The sequence below is a fragment of the Ranitomeya imitator genome, chromosome 1 (assembly GCF_032444005.1).
Source record: "Ranitomeya imitator isolate aRanImi1 chromosome 1, aRanImi1.pri, whole genome shotgun sequence".
NCBI lineage: Eukaryota > Metazoa > Chordata > Amphibia > Anura > Dendrobatidae > Ranitomeya > Ranitomeya imitator.
Genome location: NC_091282.1, coordinates 172,368,252 through 172,390,260, shown reverse-complemented (window position 1 = coordinate 172,390,260; position 22,009 = coordinate 172,368,252).

The following is a 22,009-nucleotide window of genomic DNA, read 5'->3' as shown; positions in this document are numbered from 1 at the left end:
ACATTGGTGGAACTTGGATACCCAGAAGGAGGCACCTAAGCCAAAGGCTCTGCCCGGAACCAGCTGACGGTACTGGAACCAGGATGGGGAGCAGAAGGTACAAGAGCAAAAGACACTGCCGAGAACCAGTTGACGGTGCTGGCACCAGGTGGTGGACCAGAAGGTCCACAGGAGAGGAGAGAACAGCTAGGCCGCGAGGCAGCCGCAGTTACCGAACCCCAACAGTCCTACAGGGGGAGCTTGGCCTACTGGCACTACAGAACCAGCCTTGACTACCAATTCATGCAGCCCACATAGGAAGCTCCTAAACTGGAGGCACCCTGGAGTTGGCTAACTCGACCGCAACACGACGGGGCAATGCATAGGTGTCTCAGTGAGTTTGACAGTACCCGGAAACAGCTGACGGTGCTGGAACCAGGCTGGGCACGAGGGAGTACCCGTGACAAAAACACTGCCGGGAACCAGCTGGCGGTGCTGGAACCCGGATGCGTCGCCCCAGTGTGCAAGAGCCAATGGCACGACCAAGGACCAGCTGACGGTGCTGGAACCCGGTTACTAAGCTGTAGGTGCCCGCGCTTAAAAGCACTACCAAGGACCGCCTGACGTTGGCGGAACTCGGATACCCAGGAGGAGGCACCTAAGCCAAAGGCTCGGCCCGGAACCAGCTGACGGTGCTGGAACCAGGTGGTGGACCACAAGGTCCACAGGAGAGGAGAGAACAGCTAGGCCGCGAGGCAGCCGCAGTTACCGAACCCCAACAGTCCTACAGGGGGAGCTTGGCCTACTGGCACTACAGAACCAGCCTTGACTACCAATTCACGCAGCCCACATAGGAAGCTCCTAAACTGGAGGCACCCTGGAGTTGGCTAACTCGACCGCAACACGACGGGGCAACGCATAGGTGTCTCAGTGAGTTTGACAGTACCCGGAAACAGCTGACGGTGCTGGAACCAGGCTGGGCACGAGAGAGTACCCGTGACAAAAACACTGCCGGGAACCAGCTGGCGGTGCTGGAACCCGGAAGCGTCGCCCCAGTGTGCAAGAGCCAATGGCACGACCGAGGACCAGCTGACGGTGCTGGAACCCGGTTACTAAGCTGTAGGTGCCCGCGCTTAAAAGCACTACCAAGGACCGCCTGACGTTGGCGGAACTCGGATACCCAGGAGGAGGCACCTAAGCCAAAGGCTCGGCCTGGAACCAGCTGACGGTGCTAGAACCAGGTGGTGGACCACAAGGTCCACAGGAGAGGAGAGAACAGCTAGGCCGCGAGGCAGCCGCAGTTACCGAACCCCAACAGTCCTACAGGGGGAGCTTGGCCTACTGGCACTACAGAACCAGCCTTGACTACCAATTCACGCAGCCCACATAGGAAGCTCCTAAACTGGAGGCACTCTGGAGTTGGCTAACTCGACCGCAACACGACGGGGCAACGCATAGGTGTCTCAGTGAGTTTGACAGTACCCGGAAACAGCTGACTGTGCTGGAACCAGGCTGGGCACGAGGGAGTACCCGTGACAAAAACACTGCCGGGAACTAGCTGGCGGTGCTGGAACCCGGATGCGTCGCCCCAGTGTGCAAGAGCCAATGGCACGACCGAGGACTAGCTGACGGTGCTGGAACCCGGTTACTAAGCTGTAGGTGCCCGCGCTTAAAAGCACTACCAAGGACCGCCTGACGTTGGCGGAACTCGGATACCCAGGAGGAGGCACCTAAGCCAAAGGCTCGGCCCGGAACCAGCTGACGGTGCTGGAACCAGGTGGTGGACCACAAGGTCCACAGGAGAGGAGAGAACAGCTAGGCCGCGAGGCAGCCGCAGTTACCGAACCCCAACAGTCCTACAGGGGGAGCTTGGCCTACTGGCACTACAGAACCAGCCTTGACTACCAATTCACGCAGCCCACATAGGAAGCTCCTAAACTGGAGGCACCCTGGAGTTGGCTAACTCAACCGCAACATGACGGGGCAACGCATAGGTGTCTCAGTGAGTTTGACAGTACCCGGAAACAGCTGACGGTGCTGGAACCAGGCTGGGCACGAGGGAGTACCCGTGACAAAAACACTGCCGGGAACCAGCTGGCGGTGCTGGAACCCGGATGCGTCGCCCCAGTGTGCAAGAGCCAATGGCACGACCGAGGACCAGCTGACGGTGCTGGAACCCGGTTACTAACTGTAGGTGCCCGCGCTTAAAAGCACTACCAAGGACCGCCTGACGTTGGCGGAACTCGGATACCCAGGAGGAGGCACCTAAGCCAAAGGCTTGGCCCGGAACCAGCTGACGGTGCTGGAACCAGGTGGTGGACCACAAGGTCCACAGGAGAGGAGAGAACAGCTAGGCCGCGAGGCAGCCGCAGTTACCGAACCCCAACAGTCCTACAGGGGGAGCTTGGCCTACTGGCACTACAGAACCAGCCTTGACTACCAATTCACGCAGCCCACATAGGAAGCTCCTAAACTGGAGGCACCCTGGAGTTGGCTAACTCGACCGCAACACGACGGGGCAACGCATAGGTGTCTCAGTGAGTTTGACAGTACCCGGAAACAGCTGACGGTGCTGGAACCAGGCTGGGCACGAGGGAGTACCCGTGACAAAAACACTGCCGGGAACCAGCTGGCGGTGCTGGAACCCAGATGCGTCGCCCCAGTGTGCAAGAGCCAATGGCACGACCGAGGACTTGCTGACGGTGCTGGACCCCGGTTACTTAGCTGTAGGTGCCCGCGCTTAAAAGCACTACCAAGGACCGCCTGACGTTGGCGGAACTCGGATACCCAGGAGGAGGCACCTAAGCCAAAGGCTCGACCCGGAACCAGCTGACGGTGCTGGAACCAGGTGGTGGACCACAAGGTCCACAGGAGAGGAGAGAACAGCTAGGCCGCGAGGCAGCCGCAGTTACCGAACCCCAACAGTCCTACAGGGGGAGCTTGGCCTACTGGCTCTACAGAACCAGCCTTGACTACCAATTCACGCAGCCCACATAGGAAGCTCCTAAACTGGAGGCACCCTGGAGTTGGCTAACCCGGCCGCAACACGATGGGACAACATATAGGCGTGTAAGTGACATTGACACTACCCGGAACCAGCTGACGGTGCTGGAACCAGGCTGGGCAGGAGGGAGTACCCGTGACAAAGACACTGCCGAGAACCAGCTGACGTTGCTGGAACCCGGATGCGTTGCCTATTAAAGATTGTCTTCCTAGAGCCCCAACTAGCGGTGTTGGAGCAAAGGGTAAGCAGGGGGAGCAGAGTGTAGGCCGAAGCCTGCACTGGAGGCAGCTTTGTGTCTGCGTTGCGTTTGCAGGACACTTTGCCGGCTACACAGTGGGGGAACAGCTGGCGTTGCTGAACCCCACTGACACAATGGCGGGTGTTTTACTCTGTGCAGCTAGCACTTCCGGGCAAAAACTAGCGGTGTTAGAGCCCAGGGGCAGCAGGAGGAGGAGAGGAGCAGAGTGTAGGCCGAAGCCTAGTTGAACCAATTTCAAAGGAAACCTTTAACCCCCCTCAGGTGTTACAAAGTACAAGAGCCACACCTTGTGCAGCATTAATGCTGCACAAGTCAAAGGTTGCTCTATTAATTTGTCTACTTGCACACGCTGAATGAAAGACGTACACAATTTAGCCCATTCTACAGTCAAACTGTAGTGGAGGCGTGACTTGTCTTTTTAAGGAGACGCAGCACAGGTGTCCCAAATAACGCCTTGGTGCTTGGCGCAGCTTCCTGAGCGTTGTTATTTGCTGTACTGGAGTCTGCACTCTTGTGTTATCCCTTGGCAATGCCCTGTTAGCGCTGCCCATCTTATGACCTCATTTCATGTTGGCCGGTGCGGTTAACGATGGCCATAAATCCCAGACCCACAGTGCCTTTTCATAAAGTCACACTGCGGTGCTGGGATTCGTGGCCTTGAGCAGTAAATATTTTCGCCGCTAACACACGTCCTTACACCTGCTTCAGACAGGGCGGCCTCTGCTGATCCCTTCTCGCATGCCGCGGCCATGAGGCTGCACAGTCTGAAGAAGGCGGAAGGAGATGAGTGACGACAGGTGAACATATGCACTGCTCATGCCCATAAACCACACCCTCGCTGACAAAATAAATAAGACACCGAGGGGCGTTGTTTCTAGCAGGGCGGACGCACAGGCACAGCCAGCTAACCAATGATGTCAAAAGACGGGAAGCGCTACCAAGGGGGGTGCTGCGTATCATTTTAAAGGAAAGTCACACCTCAGGGACAGTGGAATGGTCTCAATGAGACACATTTTGTACGTGTTGAGTTCCACGTGGGCAAGTAGAAAAAGTCAGCCACCTTGTACAAATGTAGCATTACTGCTGTACAAGGTGGCTGTTATACATAGAAACACCTGGGGGTGGGGGGCAGGCTCCCTTCAATTTCAGTTCATGTGCCTGCGTGGCGTTTGCAGGTCACGTTGCCGGCTACACAGCAGGGGAACAGCTGGCGGTGCTGAACCCCACTAACACATTGGCTGGTGTTCTTCTCTGTGCAGCTAGCATGTCCGGGCAAAAACTGGCGGTGTTTGAGCCCAGGGTCAGCAGGAGGAGGAGAAGAGCAGAGTGTAGGCCGAAGCCTGCACTGGTGGCAGCTTTTGGTCAGTTGTGCCAGCGTGGCTTGTGCTGGACACGATGCCGGCTACACAGCAGGGGAACAGCTGGCGGTGCTGAACCCCACTAACACATTGGCTGGTGTTTTTCTCTGTGCAGCTAGCACTTCCGGATAAAAACTGGCGGTGTTAGAGCCCAGGGTCAGCAGGAGGAGGAGAGGAGCAGAGTGTAGGCCGAAGCCTGCACTGGTGGCAGCTTTTGGTCAGTTGTGCCAGCGTGGCTTGTGCTGGACACGATGCCGGCTGTTATGATAAGGTAATTCAGTACCACAATGGACATAGAGGTCAGAGCACATACAGTGACCTGACAATAACCCAAAAACATAGAACGAGCTCTGAGACGTGGGAACTTTGCTGTCCGCAATCCCTAATCCTCTCCAACCACAATAGAGGCAGCCGTGGATTGCGCCTAACGCTCCCTATGCAACTCGGCACAGCCTGAGAAACTAGCTAGCCTGAAGATAGAAAATAAGCCTACCTTGCCTCAGAGAAATACCCCAAAGGAAAAGGCAGCCCCCACATATAATGACTGTGAGTTAAGATGAAACGACAAACGTAGAGATGAAATAGATATAGCAAAGTGAGGCCCGACTTTCTGAACAGAGCGAGGATAGGAAAGGTAACTTTGCGGTCAACACAAAACCCTAAAAAAACCACGCAAAGGGGGCAAAAAGACCCTCCGTACCGAACTAACGGCACAGAGGTACACCCTCTGCGTCCCAGAGCTGCCAGCAAGCAAGAAAAAACAAATAGACAAGCTGGACAGAAAAAAACAGCAAACAAAATAGCAAAGCAGAACTTAGCTATGCAGAGCAGCAGGCCACAGGAACGATCCAGGAGGAAACAGGTCCAATACTAGAACATTGACTGGAAGCCAGGATCAATGCACTAGGTGGAGTTAAATACAGCAGCACCTAACGACTTCACCACATCACCTGAGGAAGGAAATTCAGAAGCCGCAGTACCACTCTCCTCCACCAACGGAAGCTCACAGAGAGAATCAGCCGAAGTACCACTTGTGACCACAGGAGTGAGCTCTGCCACAGAATTCACAACAGTACCCCCCCACCTTGAGGAGGGGTCACCGAACCCTCACCAGAGCCCCCAGGACGACCAGGATGAGCCATATGAAAGGCACGAACAAGACCGGGAGCATGGACATCAGAGGCAAAGACCCAGGAATTATCTTCATGAGCATAACCCTTCCACTTAACCAGATACTGGAGTTTCCGTCTTGAAAGACGAGAATCCAAAATCTTCTCCACAATATACTCCAACTCCCCCTCCACCAAAACCGGGGCAGGAGGATCAACAGATGGAACCATAGGTGCCACGTATCTCCACAACAATGACCTATGGAATACGTTATGCATGGAAAAAGAATCTGGAAGGGTCAGACGAAAAGACACAGGATTAAGAACCTCAGAAATCCTATACGGACCAATGAAACGAGGTTTAAACTTAGGAGAGGAAACCTTCATAGGAATATGACGAGAAGACAACCAAACCAAATCCCCAACACGAAGTCGGGGACCCACTCAGCGTCTGCGATTAGCGAAACTTTGAGCCTTCTCCTGGGACTAGGTCAAATTGTCCACTACATGAGTCCAAATCTGCTGCAACCTGTCCACCACAGTATCCACACCAGGACAGTCCGAAGACTCAACCTGCCCTGAAGAGAAACGAGGATGGAACCCAGAGTTGCAGAAAAACGGCGAAACCAAGGTAGCCGAGCTGGCCCGATTATTAAGGGCGAACTCAGCCAAAGGCAAAAAGGATACCCAGTCATCCTGATCAGCAGAAACAAAACATCTCAGATATGTTTCCAAGGTCTGATTGGTTCGTTCGGTCTGGCTATTAGTCTGAGGATGGAAAGCCGAGGAAAAAGACAAGTCAATGCCCATCCTACCACAAAAAGCTCGCCAAAACCTCGAAACAAACTGGGAACCTCTGTCAGAAACGATACTCTCTGGAATGCCATGCAAACGAACCACATGCTGGAAGAACAATGGCACCAAATCAGAGGAGGAAGGTAATTTAGACAAGGGTACCAAATGAACCATCTTAGAGAAGCGATCACAGACCACCCAAATGACTGACATCTTTTGAGAGACGGGAAGATCTGAAATAAAATCCATAGAGATATGTGTCCAAGGCCTCTTCGGGACCGGCAAGGGCAAAAGCAACCCACTGGCACGAGAACAGCAGGACTTAGCCCGAGCACAAATCCCACAGGACTGCACAAAAGAACGCACATCCCGCGACAGAGATGGCCACCAAAAAGATCTAGCCACCAACTCTTTGGTACCAAAGATTCCAGGATGACCAGCCAACACAGAACAATGAACCTCAGAGATAACTTTATTCGTCCACCTATCAGGGACAAACAGTCTCTCCGCTGGGCAACGATCAGGTTTATTAGCCTGAAATTTTTGCAGCACCCGCCGCAAATCAGGGGAGATGGCAGACACAACTACTCCCTCTTTGAGGATGCCCGCCGGCTCAGATAAACCCGGAGAGTCGGGCACAAAACTCCTAGACAGAGCATCCGCCTTCACATTTTTAGAGCCCGGAAGGTGCGAAATCACAAAGTCAAAACGGGCAAAAAACAGCGACCAACGAGCCTGTCTAGGATTCAACCGCTTGGCAGACTCGAGATAAGTCAAGTTCTTATGATCAGTCAAGACCACCACGCGATGCTTAGCTCCTTCAAGCCAATGACGCCACTCCTCGAATGTCCACTTCATGGCCAGCAACTCTCGATTGCCCACATCATAATTTCGCTCAGCAGGCGAAAACTTCCTGGAAAAGAAGGCGCATGGTTTCATCACCGAGCAATCAGAACTTCTCTGCGACAAAACAGCCCCTGCTCCAATCTCAGAAGCATCAACCTCGACCTGGAATGGAAGCGAAACATCTGGTTGACACAACACAGGGGCAGAAGAAAAACGACGCTTCAACTCTTGAAAAGCTTCCACAGCAGCAGAAGACCAATTGACCACATCAGCACCCTTCTTGGTCAAATCGGTCAATGGTTTAGCAATACTAGAAAAATTGCAGATGAAGCGACGATAAACATTAGCAAAGCCCAGGAACTTTTGCAGACTTTTCAGAGATGTCGGCTGAGTCCAATCATGGATGGCTTGGACCTTAACAGGGTCCATCTCGATAGAAGAAGGGGAAAAGATGAACCCCAAAAATGAAACCTTCTGCACACCAAAGAGACACTTTGATCCCTTCACAAACAAAGAATTAGCACGCAGGACCTGAAACACCGTTCTGACCTGCTTCACATGAGACTCCCAATCATCCGAGAAGATCAAAATGTCATCCAAGTACACAATCAGGAATTTATCCAGGTACTCTCGGAAGATGTCATGCATAAAGGACTGAAACACTGATGGAGCATTGGCAAGTCCGAATGGCATTACTAGATACTCAAAATGGCCCTCGGGCATATTAAATGCAGTTTTCCATTCATCGCCTCGCTTAATACGCACTAGATTATACGCACCACGAAGATCTATCTTGGTGAACCAACTGGCCCCCTTAATCCGAGCAAACAAATCAGATAACAACGGCAAGGGGTACTGAAATTTAACCGTGATCTTATTTAGAAGGCGGTAATCTATACAAGGTCTCAGCGAACCATCCTTCTTGGCTACAAAAAAGAACCCTGCTCCTAATGGCGACGATGATGGGCGAATATGCCCCTTCTCCAAGGACTCCTTCACATAACTCCGCATAGCAGCGTGCTCAGGCACAGATAAATTAAACAGTCGACCTTTTGGGAATTTACTACCAGGAATCAAATCGATAGCACAATCACAATCCCTATGCGGAGGTAGGGTATCGGATTTAGGCTCATCAAATACATCCCGGTAATCAGACAAGAACTCTGGAACCTCAGAAGGGGTGGATGACGAAATAGTCAGAAATGGGACATCACCATGTACCCCCTGACAACCCCAGCTGGACACAGACATGGATTTCCAATCTAATACTGGATTATGGACTTGTAGCCATGGCAACCCTAACACGACCACATCATGCAGATTATGCAACACCAGAAAGCGAATAACCTCCTGATGTGCAGGAGCCATGTACATGGTCAGCTGGGTCCAGTACTGAGGCTTATTCTTGGCCAAAGGCGTAGCATCAATTCCTCTCAATGGAATAGGACACTGCAAGGGCTCCAAGAAAAACCCACAACGCCTAGCATACTCCAAGTCCATCAAATTCAGGGCAGCGCCTGAATCCACAAATGCCATGACAGAATACGAAGACAAAGAGCAGATCAAGGTAACAGACAAAAGAAATTTTGACTGTACCATACCAATGGTGGCAGACCTAGCGAACCGCTTAGTGCGCTTAGGACAATCAGAGATAGCATGAGTGGAATCACCACAGTAGAAACACAGCCCATTCAGACGTCTGTGTTCTTGCCGTTCAACTCTGGTCAAAGTCCTATCGCACTGCATAGGCTTAGGTTTAAGCTCAGGTAATACCGCCAAATGGTGCACAGATTTACGCTCACGCAAGCGTCGACCGATCTGAATGGCCAACGACATAGACTCATTCAGACCAGCAGGCATATGAAATCCCACCATGACATCTTTAAGGGCTTCAGAGAGACCCTTTCTGAAAATAGCTGCGAGCGCACCTTCGTTCCATTGAGTGAGTATGGACCACTATCTAAATTTCTGACAATATACCTCTATCTCATCCTGACCCTGACACAGAGCCAGCAAATTTTTCTCTGCCTGATCCACTGAATTAGGCTCATCGTACAGCAATCCGAGCGCCAGGAAAAACCCATCAATATTACTTAATGCAGGATCTCCTGGCGCAAGGGAAAATGCCCAGTCTTGAGGGTCGCCACGCAAAAAAGAAATAATAATTCTCACTTGTTGAACTGGGTCACCAGAGGAGCGAGGTTTCAAGGCCAGAAACAGTTTGCAATTGTTTTTGAAATTCACATACTTGGCTCTATCACCATAAAACAAATCAGGAATAGGAATTCTTGGTTCTAACATAGGATTCTGAACCACCAAATCTTAAATCTTTTGTACATTTATAACGAGATTATCCATTGAAGAGCACAGACCCTGAATGTCCATGTCCACACCTGTGTCCTGAACCACCCAAATGTCTAGGGGAAAAAAAAGGCAAAACACAGTGCAAAGAAAAAAAAATGGTCTCAGAACTTCTTTTTTCCCTCTATTGGGAATCATTAGTACTTTTGGCTTCCAGTACTGTTATGATAAGGTAATTCAGTACCACAATGGACATAGAGGTCAGAGCACATACAGTGACCTGACAATAACCCAAAAACATAGAACGAGCTCTGAGACGTGGGAACTTTGCTGACCGCAATCCCTAATCCTCTCCAACCACAATAGAGGCAGCCGTGGATTGCGCCTAACGCTCCCTATGCAACTCGGCACAGCCTGAGAAACTAGCTAGCCTGAAGATAGAAAATAAGCCTACCTTGCCTCAGAGAAATACCCCAAAGGAAAAGGCAGCCCCCACATATAATGACTGTGAGTTAAGATGAAACGACAAACGTAGAGATGAAATAGATTTAGCAAAGTGAGGCCCGACTTTCTGAACAGAGCGAGGATAGGAAAGGTAACTTTGCGGTCAACACAAAACCCTAAAAAAAACCACGCAAAGGGGGCAAAAAGACCCTCCGTACCGAACTAACGGCACGGAGGTACACCCTCTGCGTCCCAGAGCTGCCAGCAAGCAAGAAAAAACAAATAGACAAGCTGGACAGAAAAAAACAGCAAACAAAATAGCAAAGCAGAACTTAGCTATGCAGACCAGCAGGCCACAGGAACGATCCAGGAGGAAACAGGTCCAATACTAGAACATTGACTGGAAGCCAGGATCAAAGCACTAGGTGGAGTTAAATAGAGCAGCACCTAACGACTTCACCACATCACCTGAGGAAGGAAACTCAGAAGCCACAGTACCACTCTCCTCCACCAACGGAAGCTCACAGAGAGAATCAGCCGAAGTACCACTTGTGACCACAGGAGGGAGCTCTGCCACAGAATTCACAACAGCCGGCTACACAGCAGGGGAACAGCTGGCGCTGCTGAACCCCACTAACACATTGGCTGGTGTTTTTCTCTGTGCAGCTAGCACTTCCAGGCTACAACTGGCGGTGTTATAGCCCAGGTGCAGCAGGAGGAGCAGAGTGTAGGCCAAAGCCTGCACTGGTGGCAGCTTTTGGTCAGTTGTGCCAGCGTGGCTTGAGCTGGACACGATGCCGGCTACACAGCAGGGGGACAGCTGGCGGTGCTGAACCCCACTAACACATTGGCTGGTGTTTTTCTCTGTGCAGCTAGCACTTCCGGGCAAAAACTGGCGGTGTTAGAGCCCAGGGTCAGCAGGAGGAGGAGAGGAGCAGAGTGTAGGCCAAAGCCTGCACTGGTGGCAGCTTTTGGTCAGTTGTGCCAGCGTGGCTTGTGCTGGACACGATGCCGGCTACACAGCAGGGGAACAGCTGGCAGTGCTGAACCCCACTAACACATTGGCTGGTGTTTTTCTCTGTGCAGCTAGCACTTCCGGGCAAAAACTAGCGGTGTTAGAGCCCAGGGGCAGCAGGAGGAGGAGAAGAGCAGAGTGTAGGCCGAAGCCTAGTTGAACCAATTTCAAAGGTAACCTTTAACCCCCCCTCAGGTGTTACAAAGTACAAGAGTCACACCTTGTGCAGCATTAATGCTGCACAAGTCAAAGGTTGCTCTATTAATTTGTCTACTTGCACACGCTGAATGAAACACGTACACAATTTAGCCCATTATACAGTCAAACTGTAGTGGAGGCGTGATTTGTCTTTTTAAGGAGACGCAGCACAGGTGTCCAAAATAACACCTTGGTGCATGGGCGAAGCTATCTGAGCGTTGTTATTTGCTGTACAGGAGTCTGCGCTCTTGTTATCCCTTGGCCATGCGCTGTTAGTGCTGCCTGTCTTCTGACCTCATTTCATGTCGGCCGTTGCGGTTAGCGATGGACATGAATCCCAGACCCACAGTGTGTTTTAAAAAATTCACACTGCGTGGCTGGGATTCGTGGCCTTGTGCAGTAAGCATGTTTGCCGCTCACACATGTCCTTACACCTGCTTCAGACTGGGCGGCCTCATCTGATCCCTTATCGCATGCCGCGGCCATGAGGCCGCCCAGTCTGAAGAAGGCGGAAGGCGATGAGTGAACACAGGCAAACATATGCACTGCACATGCCCATCAATCACACCCTCGCTCTCCAAAAAAATAAGACACCGAGGGGCGTTGTTTCGAACAGGGCAGACGCACAGGCGCAGCCAGCTAACCAATGATGTCAAAAGACGGGCAGCGCTACCAAGGGTGGTGCTGCGTATCATTAGAAAGGAAAGTCACACCTCAGGGACAGTGGAATGGTCTCAATGAGACACATTTAGTACGTGTTTAATGTTATGAGAGGCAATTCAGTACTACAATGGACATAGCGGTCAGAGCACATACAGTGATCTGACAATAACCCAAAGTCATAGAACGAGCTCTGAGACGTGGGAACTCTGCAGACCGCAATCCCTAATCCTCTCCAAACAACACTAGAGGCAGCCGTGGATTGCGCCTAACTCTGCCTATGCAACTCGGCACAGCCTGAGAAACTAACTAGCCTGAAGATAGAAAATAAGCCTACCTTGCCTCAGAGAAATACCCCAAAGGAAAAGGCAGCCCCCCACATATAATGACTGTGAGTTAAGATGAAAAGACAAACGTAGAGATGAAATAGATTTAGCAAAGTGAGGCCCGACTTTCTTAACAGATCGAGGATAGAGAAGGTAACTTTGCGGTCTACACAAAACCCTAAAGAAAACCACGCAAAGGGGGCAAAAAGACCCTCCGTACCGAACTAACGGCACAGAGGTACACCCTTTGCGTCCCAGAGCTTCCAGCAACAAATTAGACAAGCTGGACAGAAAAAATAGCAAACACATAGCAAAGAAGAACTTAGCTATGCAGAGCAGCAGGCCACAGGAATGATCCAGGGAAAAGCAAGTCCAACACTGGAACATTGACCGGAAGCCAGGATCAAAGCATTAGGTAGAGTTAAGTAGAGAAGCACCTAACGACCTCACTAGATCACCTGAGGGAGGAAACTCAGAAGCCGCAGTACCACTTCCCTCCACAAACAGAAGCTCACAGAGAGAATCAGCCGAAGTACCACTTGTGACCACAGGAGGGAGCTCTGCCACAGAATTCACAACAGTACCCCCCCCTTGAGGAGGGGTCACCGAACCCTCACCAGAGCCCCCAGGCCGACCATTATGAGCCACATGAAAGGCACGAACAAGATCGGGAGCATGGACATCAGAGGCAAAAACCCAGGAATTATCTTCCTGAGCATAACCCTTCCATTTAACCAGATACTGGAGTTTCCGTCTAGAAACACGAGAATCCAAAATCTTCTCCACAATATACTCCAATTCCCCCTCCACCAAAACCGGGGGTAGGAGGATCAACAGATGGAACCATAGGTTCCACGTATCTCCGCAACAATGACCTATGGAATACGTTATGTATGGAAAAAGAATCTGGAAGGGTCAGATGAAAAGACACAGGATTAAGAACCTCAGAAATCCTATACGGACCAATGAAACGTGGTTTAAACTTAGGAGAGGAAACCTTCATAGGAATATGATGAGAAGATAACCAAACCAGATCCCCAACACGAAGTCGGGGACCCACACGGCGTCTGCGATTAGCGAAACGTTGAGCCTTCTCCTGGGACAAGGTCAAATTGTCCACTACATGAGTCCAAATCTGCTGCAACCTGTCCACCACAGTATCCACACCAGGACAGTCCGAAGACTCAACCTGTCCTGAAGAGAAACGAGGATGGAACCCAGAATTGCAGAAAAACGGCGAAACCAAGGTAGCCGAGCTGGCCCGATTATTAAGGGCGAACTCAGCCAAAGGCAAAAAGGACACCCAGTCATCCTGATCGGCAGAAACAAAGCATCTCAGATATGTTTCCAAGGTCTGATTGGTTCGTTCGGTCTGGCCATTAGTCTGAGGATGGAAAGCCGAGGAAAAAGACAAGTCAATGCCCATCCTACCACAAAAGGCTCACCAAAACCTTGAAACAAACTGGGAACCTCTGTCAGAAACGATGTTCTCTGGAATGCCATGTAAACGAACCACATGCTGGAAGAACAATGGCACCAAATCAGAGGAGGAAGGTAATTTAGACAAGGGTACCAGATGGACCATCTTAGAAAAGCGATCACAGACCACCCAAATGACTGACATCTTTTGAGAAACGGGAAGATCTGAAATAAAATCCATAGAGATATGTGTCCAAGGCCTCTTCGGGACCGGCAAGGGCAAAAGCAACCCACTGGCACGAGAACAGCAAGGCTTAGCCCGAGCACAAATCCCACAGGACTCCACAAAAGCACGCACATCCCGCGACAGAGACGGCCACCAAAAGGATCTAGCCACCAACTCTCTGGTACCAAAAATTCCCGGATGACCAGCCAACACCGAACAATGAACCTCAGAGATAACTTTATTGGTCCACCTATCAGGGACAAACAGTCTCTCCGCTGGACAACGATCAGGTTTATTAGCATGAAATTTTTGCAGCACCCGCCGCAAATCAGGGGAGATGGCAGACACAATTACTCCTTCCTTGAGGATACCCTCCAGCTCAGACAAACCCGGAGAGTCGGGCACAAAACTCCTAGACAGAGCATCCGCCTTCACATTTTTAGAGCCCGGAAGGTACGAAATCACAAAGTCAAAACGGGCAAAAAACAGCGACCAACGAGCCTGTCTACGATTCAACCGCTTAGCAGACTCAAGATAAGTCAAGTTCTTATGATCAGTCAATACCACCACGCGATGCTTAGCTCCTTCAAGCCAATGACGCCACTCCTCGAATGCCCACTTCATGGCCAGCAACTCTCGGTTGCCCACATCATAATTTCGCTCAGCAGGCGAAAACTTCCTGGAAAAAAAAGCGCATGGTTTCATCACTGAGCAATCAGAACCTCTCTGCGACAAAACAGCCCCTGCTCCAATCTCAGAAGCATCAACCTCGACCTGGAACGAAAGAGAAACATCTGGTTGACACAACACAGGGGCAGAAGAAAAACGACGCTTCAAGTCTTGAAAAGCTTCCACAGCAGCAGAAGACAAATTGACCAAATCAGCACCCTTCTTGGTCAAATCGGTCAATGGTTTGGCAATACTAGAAAAATTGCAGATGAAGCGACGATAAAAATTAGCAAAGCCCAGGAACTTTTGCAGACTTTTCAGAGATGTCGGCTGAGTCCAATCATGGATGGCTTGGACCTTAACAGGATCCATCTCGATAGTAGAAGTGGAAAAGATGAACCCCAAAAATGAAACCTTCTGCACACCAAAGAGACACTTTGATCCCTTCACAAACAAAGAATTAGCACGCAGGACCTGAAAAACTGTTCTGACCTGCTTCACATGAGACTCCCAATCATCTGAGAAGATCAAAATGTCATCCAAGTACACAATCAGGAATTTATCCAGGTACTCTCGGAAGATGTCATGCATAAAGGACTGAAACACTGATGGAGCATTGGCAAGTCCGAATGGCATCACTAGATACTCAAAATGACCCTCGGGCGTATTAAATGCAGTTTTCCATTCATCTCCTCGCCTGATTCGCACCAGATTATACGCACCACGAAGATCTATCTTGGTGAACCAACTTGCCCCCTTAATCCGAGCAAACAAATCAGATAACAATGGCAAGGGGTACTGAATTTTAACCGTGATCTTATTTAGAAGGCGGTAATCTATACAAGGTCTCAGCGAACCATCCTTCTTGGCTACAAAAAAGAACCCTGCTCCTAATGGTGACGATGACGGGCGAATATGCCCCTTCTCCAGGGATTCCTTCACATAACTGCGCATAGCACAAATTAAACAGTCGACCTTTTGGGAATTTCCTACCAGGAATCAAATTGATAGCACAATCACAATCCCTATGCGGAGGTAGGGCATCGGACTTGGGCTCATCAAATACATCCCGGTAATCAGACAAGAACTCTGGAACCTCAGAAGGGGTGGATGACGAAATTGACAGAAATGGAACATCACCATGTACCCCCTGACAACCCCAGCTGGACACCGACATGGATTTCCAATCTAATACTGGATTATGGGCTTGTAGCCATGGTAACCCCAACACGACCACATCATGCAGATTATGCAACACCAGAAAGCGAATAACCTCCTGATGTGCAGGAGCCATGCACATGGTCAGCTGGGTCCAGTACTGAGGCTTATTCTTGGCCAAAGGCGTGGCATCAATTCCTCTCAATGGAATAGGACACTGCAAGGGCTCTAAGAGAAACCCACAACGCTTAGCAAACTCCAAGTCCATCAAATTCAGGGCAGCGCCTGAATCCACAAATGCCATGACAGAATATGATGACAAAGAGCAGATCAAGGTAACGGACAGAAGAAATTTTGACTGTACCGTACCAATGGTGGCAGACCTAGCGAACCGCTTAGTGCGCTTAGGACAATCAGAGATAGCTTGAGTGGAATCACCACAGTAGAAACACAGCCCATTCAGACGTCTGTGTTCTTGCCGTTTAACTCTGGTCAAAGTCCTATCGCACTGCATAGGCTCAGGTTTAAGCTCAGGTAATACCGCCAAATGGTGCACAGATTTACGCTCACGCAAGCGTCGACCGATCTGAATGGCCAAAGACATAGACTCATTCAAACCAGCAGGCATAGGAAATCCCACCATGACATCCTTAAGGGCTTCAGAGAGACCCTTTCTGAACATAGCTGCCAGCGCAGATTCATTCCATTGAGTGAGCACGGACCACTTTCTAAATTTCTGACAATATACCTCTATCTCATCCTGAGCCTGACAAAGAGCCAGCAAACTTTTCTCTGCCTGATCCACTGAATTAGGTTCATCGTACAGCAATCCGAGCGCCAGGAAAAACGCATCGACATTACTCAATGCAGGATCTCCTGGCGCAAGAGAAAATGCCCAGTCCTGAGGTTCGCCGCGCAAAAAAGAAATAACAATCAAAACCTGTTGAACTGGATCACCAGAGGAGCGAGGTTTCAAGGCCAGAAATAATTTACAATTATTTTTGAAACTCAGAAACTTAGTTCTATCTCCAAAAAACAAATCAGGAATAGGAATTCTTGGTTCCAACATAGCTTTCTGATCAATAGTGTCTTGAATCTTTTGTACTCTTGCCGAGAGCTGACCCACAAATGAAGACAGACTTCTAATGTCCATCGCTACACCTGTGTACTGAACCACCCAAATGTCTAGGGGAAAAAAAAGGCAAAACACAGTGCAAAGAAAAAAAAATGGTCTCAGAACTTCTTTTTTCCCTCTATTGAGAATCATTAGTACTTTTGGCTTCCTGTACTGTTATGAGAGGCAATTCAGTACTACAATGGACATAGCGGTCAGAGCACATACAGTGATCTGACAATAACCCAAAGTCATAGAACGAGCTCTGAGACATGGGAACTCTGCAGACCGCAATCCCTAATCCTCACCAAACAACACTAGAGGCAGCCGTGGATTGCGCCTAACTCTGCCTATGCAACTCGGCACAGCCTGAGAAACTAACTAGCCTGAGGCCATGTTCACACAGTGCGTTTTTTCTGCGGAACCGCAGCGTTTTTGCCGCTGCGGTTCCGCAGCTGTTTTCCATGCAGGGTACAGTACACTGTACCCTATGGAAAACAGGAACCACTGTGCACATGATGCGGGAATCGGGAAAAAAAGTCGCGCTGAATAGCCGCGGTAAAAAAGAAGTACCATGTCACTTCTTTTTTCGGAGCCGCAGCGGTTCTGCACCCATAGACCTCCATTGTGAGGTCAAACCCGCAGTAAAACCCGCAGATCAAAAATATATCTGCGGGTTTTATTGCGGTTTGTGGTGCCGAACCGCTGCAGCAGGAAGTGTGGGGCAGCGGGCAGAAGTGCGTGGGCGGAGTGTGGCTGCCCCGATCCCACCCCCCCATGCTCCGATGCCCCCCCCCCGTGCTCCGATGCCCCCCCGTGCTCCGATGCCCCCCCCGTGCCCTAATCTCCCCCCCCTTATACTTACTCGGCCTCCCGGTGTCCGTCCGGCCGTCTTCTCCCTGGGCGCCGCCATCTTGCAAAATGGCGGGCGCATGCGCAGTGCGCCCGCCGAATCTGCAGGCCGGCAGATTCGTTCCAAAGTGCATTTTGATCACTGAGATATAACCTATCTCAGTGATCAAAATAAAAAAAATAGTAAATGACACCCCCCCCCTTTGTCACCCCCATAGGTAGGGACAATAAAAAAATTAAGATTTTTTTTTTTTTCCACTAAGGTTAGAATAGGGTTAGGGTTAGGGGTAGGGTTAGGGTTAGGGGTAGGGTTAGGGGTAGGGTTAGGGTTAGGGTTAGGGGTAGGGTTAGGGGTAGGGTTAAGGGTAGGGTTAGGGGTAGGGTTAGGGTTAGGGGTAGGGTTAGGGGTAGGGGTAGGGTTAGGGTATTTTCAGCCATTTTAACCCTAAAAAACTTCCTAGAAAACACACAGACTCTGCATAGAAAACTGCATAAAAAAACGCACCAAAAAAGCACCAAAAAAAGGACCTGCGTTTTCTGCAAAGAGCTGCGGTTTCAGTCCTGAAAAAAAATAGATGGAAATCAGGAACGTGTGAACATACCCTTAAGATAGAAAATAAGCCTACCTTGCCTCAGAGAAATACCCCAAAGGAAAAGGCAGCCCCCCACATATAACGACTGTGAGTTAAGATGAAAAGACAAACGTAGAGATGAAATAGATTCAACAAACTGAGGCCCGACTTTCTTAACAAATCGAGGATAGAAAAGGTAACTTTGCGGTCTACACAAAACCCTAAAGAAAACCACGCAAAGGGGGCAAAAAGACCCTCCGTACCGAACTAACGGCACGGAGGTACACCCTTTGCGTCCCAGAGCTTCCAGCAACAAATTAGACAAGCTGGACAGAAAAAATAGCAAACAAATAGCAAAGAAGAACTTAGCTATGCAGAGCAGCAGGCCACAGGAATAATCCAGGGAAAAGCAAGTCCAACACTGGAACATTGACAGGAAGCCAGGATCAAAGCATTAGGTGGAGTTAAGTAGAAAAGCACCTAACGACCTCACCAGATCACCTGAGGGAGGAAACTCAGAAGCCGCAGTACCACTTCCCTCCACCAACAGAAGCTCACAGAGAGAATCAGCCGAAGTACCACTTGTGACCACAGGAGGGAGCTCTGCCACAGAATTCACAACAGTTTAATTAAACGTGGGCAAGGAGAAAAAGTCAGCCACCTTGTACAAATGCAGCAGTACTGCTGTACAAGGTGGCTGTTATACATAGAAAGACCTGGGGGGGTGGGGGCAGGTTCCCTTTAATTTCAGTTCAGGTGACTGCATGGCGTTTGCAGGACACGTTGCCAGCTAAACAGCAGGGGAACAGCTGGCGGTGCTGAAACCCACTGACACATTGACTGGTGTTTTTCTCTGTGCAGCTAGCACGTCCGGGCAAAAAACTGGCGGTGTTAGAGCCCAGGGTCAGCAGGAGGAGGAGAGAAGCAGAGTCTAGGCCGAAGCCTGCACTGGTGGCAGCTTTTGGTCTGTTGTGCCAGCGTGGCTTGTGCTGGACATGATGCCGGCTACACAGCAGGGGAACAGCTGGTGGTGCTGAACCCCACTAACACATTGGCTGGTGTTTTTCTCTGTGCAGCTAGCAGTTCCGGGCAAAAACTGGCGGTGTTAGAGCCCAGGGTCAGCAGGAGGAGGAGAGAAGCAGAGTCTAGGCCGAAGCCTGCACTGGTGGCAGCTTTTGGTCTGTTGTGCCAGCGTGGCTTGTGCTGGACACGATGCCGGCTACACAGCAGGGGAACAGCTGGCGGTGCTGAACCCCACTGACACAATGGTGGGTGTTTTTCTCTGTGCAGCCAGCACTTTCGGGCGCCAACTAGCGTAGTTAGAGCCCAGGGTCTGCAGGAGGAGCAGAGTGTAGGCCGAAGCCTAATTGAACCAATTTCAAAGGTAACCTTTAACCCACCCTCAGGTGTTACAATGTTGAAGAGCCACACCTTGTGCAGCAGTAAAGCTCCACAAGTGAAAGGTTGCTCTTTAAGTTTTGCTCATTGCACACGCAGAATGAAAGACGTACACAATTTAGCCCATTGAACAGTAGAACTGTATTGGAGGCGTGACTTGTGTTTTTAAGGAGACGCAGCACAGGTGCACATACATAACGCCTTGGTGCTGTGCGCAGCCTCCTGAGCGTTGTTATTTGTTGTACAGGAGTCTGCGCTATTGTGATCCCTTGGCCATGCGCTGTGAGCACTGCCTGTCTTCTCACCTCATTTCATGTTGGCCGGTGCGGTTAGCAATGGCCATGAATCCCAGACCCGCAGTGTGTTTTCAAAAATTCACACTGCGTGGCTGGGATTCGTGGCCTTGTGCAGTAAATATGTTTGCCGCTCACACATGTCCTTACACCTGCTTCAGACTGGGCGGCCTCAGCTGATCCCTTATCGCCTACCACGGGCATGAGGCCGCACAGTCTGAAGAAGGCGGAAGGAGATGAGTTAAGACAGGCGAACATATGCACTGCACATGCCTATCAATCACACCCTCGCAGCCAAAATATATGAGACAACGAGGAGGGTTGTGTCGGGCAGGGCGGACGCACAGGCACAGGCAGCCAACCAATAATGTCAGAAGACGGGCAGCGCTACCAAGGGGGGTGCTGCGTGTCATTAAAAAGGAAAGTCACACCTCAGGGACATTGTTGGGTACAGCCGGGACCAGCTGCTTCGAAAGCATCACCAAACCAGGGATTCAAGCTTCAGGAGGCTAATTTGCATATTCCAGGTGCCTTCTGGGAGAAGCGAAGTCTCCCTAAGCTAGAAGATCGTTGGGTACAGCCAGGACCAGCTGCTTCGAAAGCATCACCAAACCGAATTTTTGCCTGTAGGACATTATTGCAAGAGAGCTTGGCTGAGTAGATTACACAAGAAGGAAAACACACAGCAAGTCAGCAGGATCTAGGAGCAACATGGCAGATGTGACAACCTACATGGTGAGCTGCAGCATGTGCTACATGTTCACAGATCGACCAGAAGAAGAATCCAATTTCACCTGTCAGAAGTGTAGACTAGTGGCCCTTTTAGAAGAAAAGGTGCGGGGTCTGGAAGAAAGAATAGCAACTTTAAAACTCATCAAAGAGAATGAAGACTTTCTAGACAGAACAGAAGCATCTCTACTGGTCACAGAAGGTGCAAAAAGTGTCAGAGAACCTCCAAAAGCAGATGAGTGGAAGCATGTGACCAAAAGAAGCAAGAAGACCATGGAGAAATCACCAACCACACAACTGAAGAACCGATATCAAATCTTTGTAGAGGATGAAGATGGCACACCTAAGAATGAAGCAATACCAGCAAGCAAAAAAGAAAAGGGCACACAGCAACAAGTGACAGCAAAAAGTACAGCCAAGAAGCAACGAAGAGTGGTGGTGGTGGGAGACTCACTACTGAGAGGCACAGAAGCAGCCATCTGCAGACCGGACATAACTGCAAGAGAAGTATGCTGCCTTCCAGGTGCGATGATCAAGGATGTGACCGATAGGATACCAAAGCTCTTCAGCTCCAAGGACGTCCACCCATTTCTTCTGATACATGTTGGCACCAATGACACGGCAAGGAAGGACCTACCGACAATCTGCAAGGACTTTGAAGAGTTGGGGAAGAAAGTAAAGGAACTGGATGCACAGGTAGTTTTTTCTTCTATCCTTCCAGTAGACGGGCATGGCACCAGGAGATGGAACAGGATCCTTGATGCAAACAACTGGCTAAGACGATGGTGCAGACAACAAGGATTTGGATTCCTGGACCACGGTGTGAATTACTGGTATGATGGACTCCTCGCCAGAGACGGACTACACCTCAACAAACCTGGGAAACACACATTCGCCAGAAGACTCGCTACACTCATCAGGAGGGCGTTAAACTAGAAGAAGAGGGGACGGGAAGAAAAACATTAGACTCGAACAAAGACGACCCAGGAAAACATACTCAGAAGGGAGGTAAGAACATTTCTAAAACAATCCACAGTGAGGAGATTGGAACAAAACAAAATCCTCTAAACTGCATGCTCGCAAACGCCAGAAGCCTGACAAACAAGATGGAAGAACTAGAAGCAGAAATATCTACAGGTAACTTTGACATAGTGGGAATAACCGAGACATGGTTAGATGAAAGCTATGACTGGGCAGTTAACTTACAGGGTTACAGTCTGTTTAGAAAGGATCGTAAAAATCGGAGAGGAGGAGGGGTTTGTCTCTATGTAAAGTCTTGTCTAAA